The sequence below is a fragment of the Rutilus rutilus genome (assembly GCF_951802725.1).
Source record: "Rutilus rutilus genome assembly, chromosome: 21".
Lineage (NCBI taxonomy): Eukaryota > Metazoa > Chordata > Actinopteri > Cypriniformes > Leuciscidae > Rutilus > Rutilus rutilus.
In genome coordinates, this window is record NC_140226.1 from 980,001 (window position 1) to 996,220 (window position 16,220).

The 16,220-nt window shown below is 43.3% G+C and overlaps 1 protein-coding gene across 1 annotated transcript in view; it reads left to right on the forward strand.

Moving 5' to 3' along the window:
- LOC311280335 (gamma-aminobutyric acid receptor subunit rho-1) overlaps window positions 1-16,220 on the forward strand; it is a 38,824-nt gene that overhangs the window by 1,146 nt on the left and 21,458 nt on the right. The window lies entirely within an intron of this gene.

Below are 16,220 nucleotides of genomic sequence, written 5' to 3' on the forward strand. Positions count from 1 at the left end.
AATCCATAAAATGATCCCATGATGGAAAAGGCTAGGTTCTAAAAAGTTCTACATGAGGTTCTATGTATGAAGCGACTGACAGAACCATTTCTTCTAGAAGTTTCATGTTCTTTATGCACTGCAAAAAAGTATAATTTTCAAATATCTAAACATTCTTTAATCAAGATACATTTACTGGAGAAGCAAAATAACAGATATTACTGTTTACTAAAAAATGCATCAAAATGAAGCGAGTTTGTGCTTAAATCAAGAACAAATATCTGCCAGTGGGTTCAGAAAAAAAAAAAAAATCAACTTGATTGACAAGATAATTTTTCTAAAAAGAATAATTTGTGTGAGAATGCAGGCTCAGAGTCAGTAGGTTCTCGATCGGTGAGCAGTGTTTATTGAAATAAGCAAAAACAATGCAATACACACACTGGCAGAGATCGTCAGCAGGGAATCCAAAACAGCCAATCCGAAGGGCAGAGACAAATAACAGTTCGTAGTTCACAGGCAGAAGTCGGTGACAGGATAATCCGCAAATGTAGTCCAGAGCACAACAATAGTCCAAGGCAGGCAAACAGGTCAAAGGCAGGCAAGCAGCCTAAACATCAACAGGCTCAGAACTGTAGAAACAGCAAAACAATACAGAGAACAGGGTGTATAAATAGTCCAAAGGCAATGACAGCAGGAGCTCATTATGAGCCTGTACCGAGGATTCTGGGAAACGAAGTCCAAGAACCCAGCTGTTCAGTATTCAGGGAATAGGGATCTAGTGACAGTGCGAGTGGAGACAGTGGGTTCAGCGGGTGTAACAATTTGTTACATTTAAAGGGCTTTTCTGGTTTCTCGAAGCTCTTCACATATGGAAGAGGAGAATCTCCTCAACCTCCACCGATGTGCAGCTCCACTGGATGATGCCACAGCAGAACACACACTCACACACTCACACACACTCACACGTTTGTCCAGGACACCGGTGTTACAACCCTACTCTTTTCCAAAGGACATCCTGGGATTTCTAATGACCACAGAGAGTCAGGACTTCAGTTTAACGTCTCATCTGAAGGACGATGTTTGTTACAGTATAGTGTCCTCGTCACTTTATTGGGGCGTTAGGACCCACACAGAACACAGGGTGAACAGCGCCCCCTACTGGCCTCACCAACAGTTTCCCCAGGAGTCTCCCATCCAGGGACTCACCAGACTCAGCCCTGCTTAGCTTCAGTGGGAAACCAGTCTTGGGCTTCAGTGGGAAACCAGTCTTGGGCTTCAGTGGGAAACCAGTCTTGGGCTTCAGTGGGAAACCAGTCTTGGGCTACAGAGTGATATGGCTGCTGACTCCACTGGCAGATATTTGATCATGTTTTAAGCGTTAAACCCTCAGGAGGGGCGTGATCTCCCTGCAGCGTTTGAAGCAGGAACAGCTGATGGCAGATGATCAGTGTTGTGTCGTGGCAGTGGAGGAGATGCTGCTGGTTTGTTCTGGGGAACAGAGAGGATTTCTGCAGAGAGGATTATTAACCAGCTGCTGCTCTCTCTCTCTCTCTCTCTCTCTCTCTCTCTCTCTCTCTCTCCCTCAAACAGTGACATTCGTTACACATCACGGTCTGCTTCTGCTGCTCTGTTCTTCATCTGTCGTTTGATGACGATGACGACGAGGATGATGCGCTTGATTTGAGCTGAAAACAAAGATGCTTCAAAAATAGTTCAGAAGCATGTGATGCATATGAGGAAATTATGCTATACAACACAAGCTGGAATTGACTGAAAAGGCACAAATGGCTGCAATCACAAACGTACAATAATGAAATGCAACACAAACATCCCTGTGCTCATTTGTTAAATACAGTGGTGGACAGAGTACAGCAACCTAATAAAATAAAACTCCAGTAAAAGCCTTAAGTACTCCTTTTCAATTGTACTTGAGTAAAAGAAGGTTCTTGATTTTATTTTATTTTATGTAGGCCTACTTAAGTAGTAAATGTAAAAAGTACTGATTGATGAATGTTTATTTATTTTGTAATTTTACATACTGCATCGCACTGCTCAATATACATGTTTGTAATGCACTAGACACACAGATAGAGCTTAAATAGGTTACAGCTCAGTCTGACATCATTATGAATTATTTCCAAGTAAACAAGATCTGCAAGTAAGAAAATTTTTATTTTATAACCAAAACTCATACACTGCTCAACCTACAGACAAACACTGATAACTACTACTGATAATTAAAGTGTGCAAATTGAAAATAACAAAATACACCATATATTACATAGAAATTAGGGAAAACATAATGTGTGTAAATGTGTGTTGTTGACAAATATAAACATAGAAAAAAAAACATGTCACATAGGGAAAAATGTGTTTCAAATTTACTAGTTTTATTTGAAACTGCTAAGGCAGCAGGGGAGATGCATGGGCATTAATTTGCTTTATTTTAATGTTATGTTTAGTTTTTACCAAAAATCATTCCCCATTCAGACGGTAATACACAAATACACCTTGATACTACACCTTGGACTGGATGCCATTGGACTCTTCTTGGACTCTTCTTGGACTGGATGCCATTGGACTCTTCTTGGACTGATGCCATTGGACTCTTCTTGGACTGGACGCCATTGGACTCTTCTTGGACTGGACGCCATTGGACTCTTCTTGGACTGATGCCATTGGACCCTTCTTGGACTGGACGCCATTGGACTCTTCTTGGACTGATGCCATTGGACTCTTCTTGGACTGATGCCATTGGACTCTTCTTGGACTGATGTCATTGGACCCTTCTTGGACTGATGCCATTGGACCCTTCTTGGACTGGACGCCATTGGACTCTTCTTGGACTGATGCCATTGGACTCTTCTTGGACTGGATGCCATTGGACTCTTCTTGGACTGATGCCATTGGACCCTTCTTGGACTGGACGCCATTGGACTCTTCTTGGACTGATGCCATTGGACTCTTCTTGGACTGGACGCCATTGGACTCTTCTTGGACTGATGCCATTGGACTCTTCTTGGACTGATGCCATTGGACTCTTCTTGGACTGATGCCATTGGACTCTTCTTGGACTGATGTCATTGGACTCTTCTTGGACTGGATGCCATTGGACTCTTCTTGGACTGATGCCATTGGACCCTTCTTGGACTGGACGCCATTGGACTCTTCTTGGACTGATGCCATTGGACCCTTCTTGGACTGGACGCCATTGGACTCTTCTTGGACTGATGCCATTGGACTCTTCTTGGACTGATGCCATTGGACTCTTCTTGGACTGATGCCACTGGACTCTTCTTGGACTGATGCCATTGGACCCTTCTTGGACTGATGCCATTGGACCCTTCTTGGACTGGACGCCATTGGACTCTTCTTGGACTGGACGCCATTGGACTCTTCTTGGACTGATGCCATTGGACTCTTCTTGGACTGATGCCATTGGACCCTTCTTGGACTGGACGCCATTGGACTCTTCTTGGACTGATGCCATTGGACTCTTCTTGGACTGATGCCATTGGACTCTTCTTGGACTGGACGCCATTGGACTCTTCTTGGATTGATGCCATTGGACCCTTCTTGGACTGATGCCATTGGACCCTTCTGGACTGGACGCCATTGGACTCTTCTTGGACTGGACGCCATTGGACTCATTGGACTCTTCTTGGATTGATGCCATTGGACCCTTCTTGGACTGATGCCATTGGACCCTTCTTGGACTGATGCCATTGGACCCTTCTTGGACTGGACGCCATTGGACTCTTCTTGGACTGATGCCATTGGACTCTTCTTGGACTGATGCCATTGGACTCTTCTTGGACTGATGCCACTGGACTCTTCTTGGACTGATGCCATTGGACCCTTCTTGGACTGATGCCATTGGACCCTTCTTGGACTGGACGCCATTGGACTCTTCTTGGACTAGACGCCATTGGACTCTTCTTGGACTGATGCCATTGGACTCTTCTTGGACTGATGCCATTGGACCCTTCTTGGACTGGACGCCATTGGACTCTTCTTGGACTGATGCCATTGGACTCTTCTTGGACTGATGCCATTGGACTCTTCTTGGACTGGACGCCATTGGACTCTTCTTGGATTGATGCCATTGGACCCTTCTTGGACTGATGCCATTGGACCCTTCTGGACTGGACGCCATTGGACTCTTCTTGGACTGGACGCCATTGGACTCATTGGACTCTTCTTGGATTGATGCCATTGGACCCTTCTTGGACTGATGCCATTGGACCCTTCTTGGACTGATGCCATTGGACCCTTCTTGGACTGGACGCCATTGGACTCTTCTTGGACTGATGCCATTGGACTCTTCTTGGACTGATGCCATTGGACTCTTCTTGGACTGATGCCATTGGACTCTTCTTGGACTGGACGCCATTGGACTCTTCTTGGATTGATGCCATTGGACTCTTCTTGGACTGATGCCATTGGACTCTTCTTGGACTGGACGCCATTGGACTCTTCTTGGACTGGACGCCATTGGACTCTTCTTGGACTGATGCCATTGGACCCTTCTTGGACTGATGCCATTGGACCCTTCTTGGACTGGACGCCATTGGACTCTTCTTGGACTGGACGCCATTGGACTCTTCTTGGATTGATGCCATTGGACCCTTCTTGGACTGATGCCATTGGACCCTTCTTGGACTGGACGCCATTGGACTCTTCTTGGACTGAACGCCATTGGACCCTTCTTGGACTGATGCCATTGGACCCTTCTTGGACTGATGCCATTGGACCCTTCTTGGACTGGACGCCATTGGACTCTTCTTGGACTGGACGCCATTGGACTCTTCTTGGACTGATGCCATTGGACCCTTCTTGGACTGATGCCATTGGACCCTTCTTGGACTGATGCCATTGGACCCTTCTTGGACTGGACGCCATTGGACTCTTCTTGGACTGATGCCATTGGACCCTTCTTGGACTGATGCCATTGGACCCTTCTTGGACTGAACGCCATTGGACTCTTCTTGGACTGATGCCATTGGACTCTTCTTGGACTGATGCCATTGGACTCTTCTTAGACTGATGCCATTGGACCCTTCTTGGACTGAACGCCATTGGACTCTTCTTGGACTGGACGCCATTGGACTCTTCTTGGACTGATGCCATTGGACCCTTCTTGGACTGATGCCATTGGACCCTTCTTGGACTGAACGCCATTGGACTCTTCTTGGACTGGACACCATTGGACTCTTCTTGGACTGATGCCATTGGACTCATGCGTTCAGATGTAGCCTCGGCCAGTTCTAGAGAGAGTTTGCCAGAATGGCGTCAGTCTACTCCTCGTAATCCAGTTCTGCCCAGGAGGGACCTTCTGTCAAAAGCCGAGGGCACAATATATCACCCCTGTCCAGAGATGTGGAAATTGTGGGTCTGAGGGGGATCAGCTCCTAAATGCTGGTCTCTCTTTACTAATATACAGAAACTTTACACCCTAAAGTGAAGATTCTTCACCAGTTAGATTTACAGTGATAAAGGTCATTCAGACATATAGACTCTGTCTCTGATACCCCTTTTCCACCAACAAGAACCGGGTGCTGGTTCAGAGCTAGAGCTATTGCCAGTTCGGAGTTGGTTCGACTGACGAGCTTACTAAGAACCCGTTTGCGTTTCCACCGGCCAGAGAGCCACAACAGAGCTATATCTTACGTCACTGCATACGTATCATGTTGCCCAGCAACGCTAGTGCGGCAGCGCCAAACACAAACACACCAGACTTGTTCGAGATGCATCGGCTTCTCGCAGAACGATCAGCACATGAAATCAAAGCACTGCGAAAGCGATCAAAAAGCACAAGGAGTCGTATGATCTCCAAACACTCCCGAATCTCTGATCGGTCCACGCTGCTCCGATGCATCTCGAACAAGGCATCAACAATAATAGACGTTGCGTTACTATGGATGCTCATGGGTTTGCGAAAATAAATCGGCATCCAAACACGGCGAATCCAACGCGTTCGTGCAGCTCGCCGTAACTTACATAGACGGATATTATAATCGAGCTGCTATTAGCTCGACTAGCTGCTATTTAAAAATGGCGGTCACAAGTTTCTCTTCAGTCTTGTTGGCCACGGTAACCCCGCCCCCAGCCTCTGACGCAAGCGGTTCTTTCTTGGCTCCGTTCTAGACCCTGCAATGATTTGGTGCTACTTAAGAACCAGTTTTACTGGTTCGGAGCTGGTGCTTTGGCGGTGGAAAAACAAAGAACCGATTTGAAACTAGGCTCTGGCTCCGAACCAGCACCAGCTCTGCCTTGGTGGAAAAGGGGTATGAGACATTTCTCTCTTTGAAGATGACGATCTTGTTGGCTATCACTTCTCTTAGGAGGGTAGGAGATTTACATGCCCTGTCAGTTGCCTCCTCCTGCTTAGAGTTTGAGCTTTGAAGGTTGTTCTTCACCCTAGACCAGGGGTGGGCAAACTTTTTGGCTCAAGGGCCACACTGGGTTTTTAAATTTGACAGAGGGCCGGCCCAGTAGCAGATCTCATGAAAGTGCGTATCTATACCACTAATTTTATTTCTCATGCCATTTATACGCCAAAAATGTTTTTTTTTTTTGCGTGCATATGCTACGCACTGTAAACCCCTTGGTTAGGATTAGTGGTGCGGAGTGCATGCCTATTACACGCCATAAAGTGCGTATCATATGCAGGCGAAAACTGCGTATCATAAGCACTACAAATACAATTCGTGGTATTCGCACTTTCATGAGATCGGGCTGAGCAAACACATTTACGTTGTGGCAACGTCTGCTCGAAATTCAACAACTGAGAGATGACATTCTGACAATACATGTTTTATGCTAGATATCTCCCATTTAGCATGCTATGTTTTGAGGTTAATTTTTAATTAATCAGATGTTAGATAATTATAGCCTATACTTTTTAAATATTGTTTATCCTTATTATTATTTAATGGGCCTAACAGTAAATTAGAAACAAAACACCTGCAAGTGTACACTTAGAAGACTAAAAATGACAGAAGGTTACGTTAATTCAACTTTATTAAAACTGCATATGTGGCAATCAATTTGCACTTCCAAAAGTCATACATTTGTGGAAAAAAACGAAATAAACGAATATACTAATTTATTTTAAGTATAATAAAATAAAACATAAAAAACAAAGGCAGATCTGGGGCCTCATTTATAACCGTTTCGTACGCACAAAACAGGCCCTGAAAGAGGCGTACGCCACTTCCGACGCATAAGTTGTGATTTATAAAAACAAACTTGACGTGAAAATTTGCGCACATGCACGCAAACTCTGACCCATGCGTACGAACGTTTTGGAGATGGAGCAGTTTGGCGACACCGATGGTGAGCTGGAGTATGTCTTTTTGGTCACTTTTATACAGAAAATCTAAAGAAAATTAAACATATACAGAAAGATAATACAAATATAATTTCACTCACCAAGCCTGTCACTTGAAGCAAATATCCATCCCTTCTTAAACATCCGCGCCAGCAAGCGAGTTGGGCCGTTTTGTGAAACTGACGCAAATAACAGTTTAAATAAATAAAATAATGATTTAAACTATGTTTTACTTATGATATAAACATTTAGATTAAATATGCCATTCAAATTAATGGAGTTCAACACTTAAACATGAAATCATTACAGAGAAGTAAAAAAAAAAAAAAAAAATTATATTCAATCAATAAAAATATTTGTTGTGGATGCGATGTTTTTGAACACTTTTCATGTGCTGTGTTTTAATGTTTTAACCACAGAGATAATTGCTTATGATGACAGCCTACCAGATTGTCTGAGAAAATAGTTTCGTGCAAATAATGCCCAAGGCCCATCTGTTTCCATTAAAAATATAAATCAATTAAAAATACAATTCAGCCAGTGGAAAAGATTGAGAAAAACTTTCTCTGAAATGTATTTTACACTATTTGATATTGTATTCAAAAACAAGGCAAGGATAACTACATGATTTTTATTAATGTAATGTGTCTTGTACCGTTAAACGTTATCACGTGGATGAATAATCATATGCAAATGATATGCAGATGAGGATCTGCATAGTAAAACTAGGCGTTGTAAGCTCCATATATGGTTATTTCGGGGTGGAGACGCATGTGCGCACAATCTTCCGCTGACTGGGATTTATAAAGTGAATTCTGCGCAGGTTCTGGCGTACGAACGCTTTTATAAGTCTGAATATTTTTTTGCGTACGGCATTTTGGGCGCACGTACACTTTTAGTAAGGTTCCTACGCACAGTTTTATAAATGAGACCCCAGAACATTTAATGAACAAAACCGGGTTCACATGGCAGACAGGGGAGCGTAGTCGAAAGCCGGGCGATAAAGGTCGGTAAACGGAATCAGTCAGGATACATCCACAAATCCAGAGGAGCAAAGAAACTAAATAGCAGACAAATCAAAGGAACAAACTATTCAGGTGTGCAAGCGGTTACCAAACATTTTTTTTCTCTGTGAGTTTCCAAAAAAGGAAAAAACATTAATGTGCAACAAGCCTATGCGCTTAAGTCGCTGTCTGTTCAAGGAGTGCCTAAATGTCAATTATTCAATCGTGTGCAACGTTCTGTGTTTGCTGGGATATTAGTTAAGTTTTATGATGAACTAATATAAATTACATATGAAACTCAATACCTAAAAGGTAAAGATTAGACTACCTACCTACCTTATTCAGTTTCAATGAGAACAGTGTTGTTGATCACCCTTTTTTGCCAGCGCATCGAAGTTTGGTGTCAGTTCAGTTGTGGCAATTCTCAGGACCGATCTCAGGTGATCATCAGTTAACTGGGATCTGTGGCGCGCTTTGTTGATGTTCATCACGCTTAACGTCTGCTCACACATGTAAGTAGAGCCAAACAACACGAGCATCTTCTGTGCCAACTGCCGGATGTTTGGAAACTTGGTTTCGTTGAGTGAAGCATAAAACTTATCCACGTTCAAGGAGTCGAACCTCTCCTTTAAGACGGAGTCACACTGCAGATCTATCAATTCCAATTGCAACTCCTGCAGCGCTGTTTCAGAGTCCAGTGACAGGGGACATGACACCAGCTTAAGTGACTTCTCAATTTTTTCAAAATCAGAGAATCGACGGCAAAATTCTCCATGCAGGACATCCAGTGATTTGCTGTATTTCTTCGCATGTTGAGAGGCCTCTTTCAGCGTCGCTAGTGTGGGGAAATGAGTGAATGTGTTGTTTGAAATTTGCCTTGAGAATAAAGTCAGTTTGGTTTTGAAGGCTTTCACATTTGTATGCATGTCATGCACAAATTGATCTTTCCCTGGCAGCTTCTCGTTCAGCACATTCATGTGTGCCAATATGTCAACAGCGAACGCAAAATCACAAAGCCAGTCGGTGTCGCTCAGCTCAGGAAAATCGTCAGCCTTCCCCATTAACTCCAAAAATGAGCTTATCTCCCCTTTGAGCTCCCACACTCGTTGACATGCTTTCCCCAAACTTAACCAACGGACATTAGAGTGGTACAGTAAGTCCTGGTGATCAGCATCAGTTTCTTCAAGGAATTGAATGAATTGACGGTGGTTAAGTCCTCTTGCTCGAATTAAGTTAATGAGCTTTACGACTACCTTCACTACATGATCAAGCTGCAATACAGACTTGCACAGAACTTCCTGATGGATTATGCAGTGCAGGAAAATTATATCCAACTCAGGGTTTTCCTCTTTCACCTTATCCTGGATTCTTTTCATCAGCCCGACGTTTTTTCCTGTTAAATTTGGCGATCCATCTGTGGTGACATTCACAAGTTTACTCCATGGTAACTTTAGTCTCTCGATGACACCAGTCAAACTGTCATACAAGTCCACTCCTCGTGTTGTCCCCTTTATGGACTCCATGGCCAAAAACTCCTCCGTGATCTCAAAATTATCATCAATCCCTCTGATAAAAATTAAGAGCTGCGCTGTGTCTTTTATGTCATTACTTTCGTCCAGTGCTAACGAATAGAACTTAAATGACTCGGCTTTTTTGTTCAAGTCGCTGGTCAAATCTTCGTCAATTAGTTGTATACGGCGGGTCACTGTTCTGCGTGATAAACTAATTTGTTCAAATTTGTTTTTGCTCTCTGGACACAAGAGACTCGCAGTCTCTACCATGCATTCTTTCATAAACTCCCCTTCGGAGAAAGGCTTGCTGGCCTTTGCTAATTTGAATGCCAGCAAATAACTTGCCTTGGTACTTGACTCCTGAATAGTAGCTTGTCGAAGAAAAATATTTTGCTGAGCCTGTAAATTGGCTGCTAACCTCTGAGCAGTAGCCTTCCTTTCTTGCTCTGACTGGTTGCTAACATAGTTATCATGCTTGGTGGAAAAGTGGCGGCTGATGTTGTATTCTTTGAAAACTGCAATGGTTTCTTGGCAAATAAGACATACGGCCTTTGATTGGACTTCGGTGAAAAAATATTTAGCTGTCCACTCCTTATTAAAAACTCAGCATTCACTGTCCACTTTTCTTTTCTTTGATCCACTCATTATACATTTCATGAATCCTCAGCGTGAGTGCTTCAAAGCGACCGTTTGTACTTTGGTTTCCATGGTGACGCGTCATTGCTTGTTACGTGACACACCGCAGCCACAACAGCGCTGAATGAATGATGATCTGCTTTTGTCATTTTTCCTTTTTTACATTTGTTAGCTATGGCATGAAATATCTGATATTCCGATTGTCAAATATATGCAACGCAAAGTATTGCAAGAAAAAGGCAAAATGAATGCGCTCTTAAGACAATTTTTTTAAATAATCGACGGGCCGGATTAAACAGCCTAACATGTGGTAACATTTAACAGCCTAACATAACAGGCCAGTATGTGGCCCGCGGACCGTAGTTTGCCCACCCCTGCCCTAGACTGAAATACATGCCTAATGTACCATCGAACACCGCACGTTCTACAATTCTGCAGGCCTTCCATCCTCCTGCTCTTGTATCGGTGGACAAAGAGAGGCTGAACTTACTTGCCCTGTGAGAGCTCTTGAGATTTATGTTCAGAGAACCTCCCGATGGTGGAAGTCTGACGATGGCGTGTCCACTACAGCGGCAAAACTCTACAGCGGTAAAACGCTATAACGCCTCCGCTTTGGGGTGTGTCTGTTGCGAGTGTGTTTAATCCATGTTATTTTTTTAACACACAGTGTCACTGGCCTCACTGTTTTAATGGATCCAGTTATCCAGCCGCTAAACACTTCCACAATAAACTCCACGAAGGTGCAATTTATGAAGTTTTATCATGAAAAGTGTGAAACTACAAAGAGAAAAATACACAAACATGAATTTCACAAAATAGATAGATCATTAAATAAATGAGCATTCTCAAGCACACAAGGCAAAGAACCAACAACAATACAGTTGAATCAACAGCATAGATTAATACTTTGCAAACTTGAGTAGGAAAAATGTAACAAACATGCTGAATTAAGTGCTACATTACATAACACAACAATAAAGAACTAAATGCTCACTTAACAAAATCAAACAGTCACTTACAGATATTGCATTTCAAAGGGCTTTGATAAGCAAGATGAAGATGGATGTCTGCAACCACATGGAGTACCTTGCACAACTAAACCACTGAAGGAATATGGCCTACTTCCTCTTTAAAACAGGAAACCATTGGAAAACTAAGGAAAACCCCAAAATAAGTATCAAAATAAAAGTCCTTGTTGAAACCGAAGTTTAAAGTCCAGCACACTCCCCGCCTGGGGTATGTAAAGACCTCACTTTGTTTTGTTTTTTTGTACTCCAATATCTTAGGGGGAGTAAAGCAGAACCACTTCTGATATAGGGCGAATAAAGTTTTTCTGCATGCCTTCTCTGATAAATTTCAGCTCCACTTTCCTCACAAGACTATCTTTACTAGGTAGTGTTTTTGCAATGATAGCCATAGGCCACTGATTTCTCTCTGCTTGGCCATCTTTCATCAACACAATGTCTCCTTCCTTGAGACAAGACTTATTGTCTTGCCACTTCTGCCTACTCTGTAGAGTGGTAAGATACTCACGGCGCCATCTTGTCCAAAATGTTTCTGCAAGATTTTGAACTCTTTTCCACTCAGCTTTGAAAAGATCTTTATCTGTAAACTCACCAAGAGGCGGAGGGATCGAACAGGTTTTCTGAGTCAACAGAATAGCAGGGGTGAGTATTAAAGGAACTTCAGAATCTGAAGATACTGGCACAAGAGGGCGTGCATTAATGATAGCAGAAACTTCAGCCATGAGGGTTACAAGAACGTCGTGTGTGAGATGCAGGGACTTTCTTTCAAGCAACATACAGTCAAGAATACGTCGGGCTATACCCACCATCCTTTCCCAAGCACCTCCCATATGTGACGCATGGGGAGGGTTGAATATCCATGTACAAGCATGTTGTTGTAGATACCTCTGAAGATCAGAGCCTGAAGTTTCCTTATTCATCTTGAGCTCCTGCACTGCTCCAATAAAGTTTGTGCCACAATCAGAGCGTATCTGCTTAGCAGGTCCCCTTATTGCAAAAAAACGTCTCAGAGCATTAATGAATCCGCTTGAGCTCAATGTCTCTACAACTTCAATGTGCACTGCTCTTGTGCACATACAAGAGAAAATGACTGCCCATCTTTTGGAATTGGAGCAGCCTCCTCTGGTGCGGCGAGAAACAACCTGCCATGGTCCAAATACATCGACTCCTACATATGTGAAAGGTGGAGCCACTTGAAGTCTTTCTGCGGGCAAATCTGCCATCTGTTGGAGCTCTGTAGGACGACGAAGCTTTCTACATGTCACACACTTGTTAAGTAGACTTCCAATGCATCTTTTGGCACTCATCAGCCAATATCCTGCTGCTCGTATTGCTCCCTCAGTAAAATGCCTTCCTTGATGCTTGACTGCTTGATGGTAGTGTCGAACAAGCAAAGTTGCTACGTGATGTTTCCCAGGAATGATCACAGGATTGCACTCTTCCTTCTCAAGACCTGCCTGAGCAATACGGCCTCCAACACGCAGAATACCTTTGTCATCCAGAATAGGGTGAAGTTTCCGTATACTACTTTTAGGTGAGAGATTGCATCCTGCTTTTATATCACTTAGCTCTTCTGGATAGGCTACATTTTGAACGCTCTTTAGGATAACAATCCTGGCTTTTTCCAACTCTTCATTTGTAGGACTGTTACTACAGAGATGCCATCCACTACATCTTGGCTCCTTTGTTGAATGGGAGAATGACTTGGAGATGTGGCGTAAACGAGCGATCGTTCTGATTAGCTTACTCAAGCTGGAGAAGCGTTCAAAACGCTCAGGAGTCAGGAACTGATTAGACACTGCAGTTAGACATGAAATCACTTGTGGTCGGATTTCTGGATCTACTTCAAGATCAACAAGGTCATAATCCTCTTGAAGCAAGGCGTTTAAGATTGGAGATTTCAAAAGGAAATCTGGCCCTGTAAGCCAAGTTGTACTACTGAGACAATCAGCTGATACAGATCTAGACCCATGGTCTGCAGGATTGACATCTGATGGAACATAGTTCCATTGGCTAGGAGTAGATGACTGAAGAATTCGTTGGATTCTGTTGTTCACATACACATAAAAGCGTTTTGTTCGATTATGAATATACCCAAGAACAACCTTACTATCTGTGTAGAACTGGATACTATTGAACTGCAAGTCTATTTCTTCTACAACCATGTCTGCGATCTCAACTGCTAGAACTGCTGCACAGAGTTCTAATCTCGGAACAGTCAGATCTGGCTGTGGTGCCAGCTTTGTCTTTCCAAACACAAAGCCAGTATCTGCTTGGCCATTTCGAGATGTGGATCGCAGATAAGCTACAGCTGCAACAGCTTTCACGGATGCATCTGCAAATATACACAATTCCCTTGTCTGAACCTCAGAAGTAGGAAAAGATGAGTAAGTTCGTGGTATCTTTAGATCTTGCAAACTTTGTAAGGAGTTCCTCCATCTGATCCATTCTGGCTTTATGTCATCTGGTAATGGAGAATCCCAGTCTTCAGCCTGAATTGAGAGTTCCCGAAGCAACAGCCTGCCTTTGATGGTAACAGGAGCAATGAAACCACATGGATCATATAAGCTGTTTACGGTTGACAGTACACCTCGCCTTGTGAATGGCTTCTTATCGTCAATAGCTTGGAAAGTAAATGTATCTGATGCTAAGTTCCATGACACTCCTAGGCTACGCTGAACTGGAGTATCTTCAAAGAAGAGGTCAACATCTTTGATATCCACAGCCCGATCTTCAGGGTGAAATGCCTCAATCACCGCAGGTCGATTAGAGATTATTTTATGTAGCCTAAGGTTTGCTACTGCAAGCATGTCTTGAGTTTGCTTCAGAGCACTAATTGCTGTGGTTTCATTGGGGAAGGATTTCAGAGCATCATCAACATAGAAATTATGTTCAACGAACTCTTTAACTTCACTGTCAAAGTTCTTTTCTTCCTCTTTGGCCGCTCTATGCAAACCATATATGGCAACAGCAGGAGAGGGACGATTGCCGAACACATGTACACACATTCTGTATTCCACTATTTCTTTACCAGGGTCATTGTCTTGATACCAGAGAAAGCGCAGGAAATCTCTGTGATCCTTTCTGACTAAAAAACAGTGGAACATATGCTGAATGTCAGCGGTAATTGCCACCGGCTCCTTACGAAATCTTAGCAACACTCCCAGGAGGGTATTGTTGAGATCTGGCCCCTTAAGTAGGATATCATTCAATGAGACTCCATTATAAGGTGCACTGGAGTCGAAGACCACACGGATCTTGTTTGGCTTCTTCGGATGATAAACACCAAACAAAGGCAGATACCAGCACTCTTGGTCTTTCCTGAGTGGGGGAGCAATTTCCGCATGTCCGTTAGAGAACATGTTGTCCATAAACTCAAGAAAGTGAGCTTTCATCTGAGGACGTTTGTCCAAAGTATGACGAAGTGAGGATAGACGGTTGTAAGCATACTCTCTGTTATTTGGAAGCCTTCTTCTGGGAACTTGAAATGGCAAAGGAGCCACCCAGCCATTGGATTCATCCTGATAGAACTCTTTGTCCATTAAGCGTAGAAACCTGTCATCGTCCGCTGACAGTGCAAGCTTGTGATCTCTGGATGTACAAACAAAGATTGTTTGACCTAGCTTCTCGCTTGCACATGTTGCTAAAGCACTTACACCTTTTGATGCAAGATGATCTTGAAACTGAAGCTTGGTGCCATACTGCTCTTTTATATGGAACTGACTTTCACAGGGCCAGAAGAAGCTGGGGCGGCCACTTTCAAGTATGGAGGTCTTAAAAACATCAACATGAGCAGGTCGATGAGCACCTCCAAGACACACGTCTCCAATAACTACCCATCCAAGATCTAACTTTTGAGCAAATGGAGCGTTGTGTGGACCATTAATCTGTTGACGGACTTTGTGGACCCTAATAAGGTCCCTACCAAGGAGGAGGAGGATGTTAGCATCTGGATCTAGGGCTGGTATTTCATCAGCAATATCCCTGAGGTGACTGAAATGACGTGCTGCATCTGGGGTAGGAATTTCAGAACGAATGTTAGGAATCTGATTGCACTCTAGCAGTGTAGGAAGATGAAGGCTTACACTCTTATCCAATGATTCCACAATGTAGCCACTTGCTCTCCTTCCTGTTGTCTCTTTTAATCCAGCACATGTCTTGAGTGAATATGGAAAAGAAGATCCTTCGATTTGAAACTCTTCAAAGAATTCTGTTCTTGCCAATGAGCGGTTGCTCTGTTCATCCAGAATTGCATACATTCTTCTGGATTCTGATTTGTTACCCACAGGATAGATATTAACCAAACAAATCTTGGAACATGCTCTAGCACTCATTCCAGCTCCACACACTTCAGTACACTTTGATGTTACCTCTTGATTAATTAATTCACTTTCCTCCCCGCCATCTTCTAAGACAGGAGAGACGGTTTTCCTCCAGGGTGCTGGACCAGGATGTAAAGCGGACACATGACGATCACTATCACATTCAGTGCAGTGAATTTCAGCTTTGCAGTTTTTTGCCATATGTTCTATAGAAGAGCAGCACCTGAAGCATACTGAATGTTCTTTAAGAAACTGTTTGCGATCTTCAAGACTTTTCGCTCTAAAGCCTCTGCATCTTTTTAATGGATGTGGCTTGTCATGGATGAGACAATATCGTTGAGGATCAACAGTCCATATCCTGTCCGTAGCATTTCTTGTTTCAGACATGTTGACTTGGGTTTTATGAACAG